Here is a 6,000-nt window from a genome sequence, read left to right on the forward strand (position 1 = left end):
TTACTTGGGAGCTGAGGCAGGATAATCACTTGTGCCAGGAAGGCAGATGTTGCAGTGAGGTGAGATCATGCCACTGCACACCAGCCCGGGGGACAGAGTGAGACTCTATCTCAAAACACACACACACAGAAAAAAACAAAACAAACAAACAACCAAAAAAACCCCAAAAAAGAAAAAAGAAAAAAAAAAGACTAACAAAATACCCTACTATGACCGAAAGCTACAAGATTCTTAAAAGCATCTGACATTTCCATTGTAAATTCTGATCTGAGACCATACTCTGCTATATAGTATCTATTATGTGTTAGCTTTATAGTGCATACTTCAATATTAACCTCTTGTTATAGCTGTAAGCATTCTTTCAATTGAAGTGTCCTTCATCTCCACTTTTTCTTCTTAAGCTCCAGCAATTTGTACACATTGTACTATTTTTAGAGAATCAGTTTTCTCTGCACTCAATACTTTCTTCTCAATGGAGATATTCCCGATGAGACACAAACTGCTCATACTTGAGCATCTTAACAAAAATTTCACCTTGTCCCAAATCTGATTCTAGTTACCCCCATCATTTTCTTTTCCCTTTCCAACAGAACTTTTCCAAGAGAATCACTGTTACCCATGCCTTCTTAACAACCACTCCACAAGCAGCCTTACCCTGCTGACTGAAGCCATCATTGTGTAGCAACGTTTCCCCTGAGATATAGTGAATTCCTTGCCACTAAAATCCAGTGGCAATTTCTTAGCTGTGTCCAACACTCTTGGCTGTTCCCTGTTTTCTGAAGCACATCTCTTCCGAGACTCTACAATTGTGGTTTTCTAGCACTCTGCTATCATAGTTTCCTCCTACCTTGCAGCTCTCTCCTTGCCAGATTCCTTTGTGGGAATTCTCAGAAAAGATCTGGATAAGTGATTCTCAAACTTATCGCATTTCGGTATCATCTGGAAAGTTAAACAATTTTTTAAATGCTCTAGCTCAGGGACCATCCAAAGAGATTCTGTTTAGTTGTTCTGAGTTTAGAGCTGGATTTATTAAATTCCCTCCTGTTCTACTTTACAAACATGGCCAAGAACTAATTTTGCCAGCTATGTTTATTCAGTCTTTCCTTTTCCTAGGTCACTTCATCTCTCCCTTTTGCTTCATTTACTATCATTATGTTAAACATTCTTTTTATTTTAACTCCAACCTATATTCAGCTTTTCAGATTTCATACTATACTTGGCAGAATATCATCTTATTCCAAAACATTACTTGGATTTCTCCAAGGTGTCTCAGTTTTGACATATTCAAACATGAGATCATAGACTTCCCATGCCTAGATGAAGATTCTCCTACTCGTCACTCTCTTAGCAAGTAGTATTTCTACTTCTCCAGGGTAGAAATCCTGTCCGCCTCCTGGTTTCAAGCAATTCTCCTGTCTAAGCCTCCCAAGTAGCTGGGACTACAGTTGCTGCCACCAGGCCCAGCTGATTTTGTATTTTTAGTAAAGACAAGATTTCACCATATTGGTCAGGCTGGTCTCAAACTCCTGACCTCAGGTGATCCACCCGCCTCGACCTCCCAAAGTGCTAGAATCTGCTTCCTTATAGCAAATCCATTGCTATTGTTGATTATTTTACCTCCGAAAATCACTCAAATCTGTTTACACGCTACCATTTTTCACAATGGCCCTGGTCACCACCATCACAGACTAAACAACTCACACTTCTTTTCTGTTACTGCCGATGCCTGCTAACTGGTCTTCCCAAATTATTCTCCTCCCCTGGCCTGAGATGTCTTTTCCATGCTGCACAGTGAGGATAGAGAGGTCATTTCCATCACTCCTAGGGAAAAACTCATTTTCTTCTTTCATATAGTCAGGAAATTACCCTTTTAGAAAATCCATGCATGTCAACATGAAGGAAAGGAAGAAAATTTTAAAGAGAAATTACTCTTTAAGTGGAATAGACACTTAGTAACAGCATCACTTATACAGTGCTTTCTATTTTCCAGGTACTTTTCTAAGCACATTTCCATTATTAACGAATTTTTATCTTCACAACAAGACTATGAGATACCCACTATTACTGTAACTTCCAGTCAGTTATATCCTAGTAAATATTTTAGAACTATATTGGGATAGGGAGAAAAAACAGGTATAATCCCTAATTTTCAGGATCTGTTCATTTCTGTGGTCTATATCAAAGTACTATTGTGATGTCTTGTGATGTCTATATAGACCACCATGGTCTATATCAAAGTACTATTGTGATGTCTTGAACAGAGAGTTGAGAAGAAACATGCACAATTGGTTCTGCTGATCTGGTAGAACCTACTATCAGTCTACAAATGAGCAAGTTAGGGACTAATGGCCATGAGGTGGGTCAAGCAAGTAGTATCCCTGATTGAAAACATAGTTCCTCATTTTGTCTGCCTATTTCTGTTGACTTGCTTGTGCTGCCTGAAAGTCAACCAAATGGATACAATATTTGGTTGATCCATAAGATATTTTAAAATTCAGGTAATTCAGAATTTTTAATTTTAGCTAGACTGAGTGATGCAAATTTTAATTCACTGAGGATTGAGTGGATTGGGCACACTTGGGGAAAGTTTCCCTTTTTAGTGATTGGAGAGAAAAATCCATGAAAACATCTAGAAAAGTGGCATTAGGAGATGTGACAAGATTCTAGAAGGGGATGGGGCACTAAACATAAAATGATTCTGCTACAGCACCTAAGAAAGAAAGGAAAACCTATTACATCTCTTTCTGTCTTTCCAATTCTTCCTTTCTTCTTACAAAGCCACAACATTAAAATACAAAATACTATGTTTAATAGTATAGTTCTACTACTTATAAGTTTAATAAATACATATCTGCAAAACTAATTGTCCATTGCAACATTTTTTTTTAAGCAAATGCACTAGAAATTCCAACCAACCTAATTCCAAATAGACTATGGAACAAAACCAATTTATATTACTTAATGATTTTCAGAATAATTGGGTTTCTGATTCTCCAAAATGTGTATTTTTAATTTAAGTGATTTATATAACCACTATTCTTGTTACATAATAATAAACATGTTGGAGATTTTGGCAAGAGTTCACAACATGTCAAGTGCATCAATAATTTTTCATTGTTATATATTTCATGAAGTACATTTAATATCTCTTAAAACCTCCATTGAATATTTAAACCTTTGTTTATCTTGTCTTTATCTATGTAATTTCTGATGCATTTAATGGTATATAGTAAATAAAAAATTCTCAGTGATGCTGCCTAATAACTTTATAAAAATATGCCAGAAACAACACTAAAAGTTTTTTCCTAAATTATAAATAAATTTACCACCTTATAAAATAAGCTCTTGAAAACCATTGGAATTTATTTTTTATTTTTTAAGAAGAAGTCTCACTCTGCTGCCCAGGCTGAAGCGCAGTAATAGGATCTCATCTCACTGCAATGTCCACCTCCTGGGTTCAAGCAATTCTTCTGTCTAAATCTCCCAAGTAGCTGGGACTACAGTCGCCTGCCACCAGGCACAGCTGATTTTGTATTTTTAGTAAAGATGAGGGTTCACCATATTGGTCAGGCTGGTCTCGAACTCCTGGCCTCAGGTGATCCACCTGCATCGACCTCCCAAAGTGCTGGGATTACAGGTGTGAGTCACTGTGCCTAGCCAAAAACATTGAAAATTTTAAGTCAGCTGGGGATATTTCCTTACTCACAAGTTTGACTTCTCACTAGTTTTCTTCTGAAACATGAGGAGAGTAGTCTAAAAGATGAAATTTGGTAATGGTCTCTTCCCATGTATATTTTGCTTTCTTTTAGTCAAAACTAATTATTTCAATAACAACTCATTCACCAATCTGCAAATTTGATTTGTGAATATTCATCATATATCACATATGGACACAATGGTTTAAATTTTCTGTCATTTCCTGCATTGTAAAAAAATATTTTCTATGTTTTCCTTGTTTTCCTGCTTTTACCTAAAATGTTTTACTTGTCTACTACTTCACATATTTCTATGTATAAAATCTATTATTCTTTCTGGGACAACCTAAAGCCACATTTTGATGATTTTTTTCCTTTTGTCTTTGCAATTTTATTTGTTTCACACTTCTATGCATACATAAATCATATGTCTTCTGTTTATTTATTTCTCAATAGTCTAAATATTTAGGTATACATTGTTTTTACTCCAGGTAGTGTAAATGTGCATTAACTTAAAAATCTCCCTACCTGTCTGGGCACGGTGGCTCATGCCTGTATTCCCAGAACTTTGGGAGGCCGAGGTGGGCGATCACCTGAGGTCAGGAGTTTGAGACCAGCCTGGCCAACAGGGCAAAACCTGTCTCTACTAAAAATACAAAAATTATCCAGGTGTGGTAGTGCATGCCTGTAATCCCAGCGACTCAGGTGACTGAGGCAGGAGAATAACTTGAACCCAGGAGGTGGAGGCTGCAGTGAGCCAAGATCGTGCCACTTCACTCCACACTCTAGCCTGGGCTAGAGAGATTCCATCTCAAAATAAATAAATAAATAAATAAACAAATAAATAAATAAATACAAAAAAAACCAACAAAAAAATCCTCCCTATTTTTACACTATCTTTTGAAGAGAAGAAATTAAAATATTTATCTTCTTTAAGCAGTGCAAAATGAAAACGACGGTTTTTTTTTTCCTTTATACTGTAATAAAACTTGCAGTGAATGAAACATTATTCATCAAATGATACACTTCCTTGTGTCTGGCATTTGTTAACAAAATATATTTCTTAGTACCATGTCTTTTGTTTCCGTGGTTTTTAATATTGCTCAGATTCCTGTTAACTTTCTTAAAGAACTACTTTAGAAGTCTCGTTTCCTTGTCTATATAATTTCTAAGACCAATAATAAGGCAAATATGAAATAGAGAAATGTAAACATTGTGAAATAAATGGTGACTTTAGGATGCTTTCATATCTGTGACTAAAGATTGCCGTTGCTGTCAGAAATCTATGTGTTAAAGAATTGAGGAGGTTGTGTTTAAAGTCCTCTTCGTAACTTCATTCTCCTACCTGGGTTTTCTTATACACAAGACTTAAATAGAGTTAATGTCTTTTTAAATCTGGCTAAGTATATCCATTCTCCAAACCTCATTGATCACTTCTATGTTTTTGTCTCTTAGAAATGTTCCTTTGGGCCTGGTGTGGTGGCTCACATGTGTAATCCTAGCACTTTGGGAGGCCGAGGCAGGTGGATCACCTGATGTCAGGAGTTCAAGACCAGCTTGACCAACATGGTGAAACCCGATCTCTACCAAAAATAGAAAAATTGGCTGCGCATGTTGGTGGGTGCCTGTAATCACAGCTACTTGGGAGGCTGAGGCAAGAGAACGGCTTGAACCCAGGAGGTGGAGGTTGCAGTGAGTCGAGATCATGCCATTGCACTCCAGACTGGGTGACAAGAGTGAAACTCCTGCTCAAAAAAAAAGGAAACACTTCTTTGACTCTCACTTCTCTTTTGAGATCCTACATTTTCAACCACCCATCTCCACTCAAGCACATTGAAAAGAGAAAGAGAGGAAAATGTAAGAGGGACAAGGAGAAGGAAAAAATTAAAAATAAACATCTTTACTGTCAGATATTTTAGTTGTATTGATTTACTTAATTCTCCCAGAAGCACAGTATATTATTATTAATATGGCTATATAATTTATAAGCCAAACAGAGCTACTTTTGAGAGTAAAACAAATCAGTCTGAGTAATTAATTTGAGGTCATAGGTATAAAATGGAATTATCTCTGGCACACAAGTACAGCTGATCACCCTATTTATTATCTCAATTTGATTATGTAAAAGCTCTGGGTTAGAGTTTATTCAGTTTACTCAGGCCCCAATGAGTAAATAGCAGAGCTGTGTTTCCCATCTGTACCTTTCCAAAAGCCTAGGCCTTCTGTGCTTTACAAATCACTTTATAAGCTTAAAAATATTCACGGTGGCCAGGTGCGGTGGCTCATGCCTCTATTCCCAGCACTT

The sequence above is a fragment of the Trachypithecus francoisi genome, unplaced genomic scaffold (genome assembly GCF_009764315.1).
Source record: "Trachypithecus francoisi isolate TF-2019V2 unplaced genomic scaffold, Tfra_2.0 Lachesis_group2, whole genome shotgun sequence".
Taxonomy (NCBI): Eukaryota; Metazoa; Chordata; class Mammalia; order Primates; family Cercopithecidae; genus Trachypithecus; species Trachypithecus francoisi.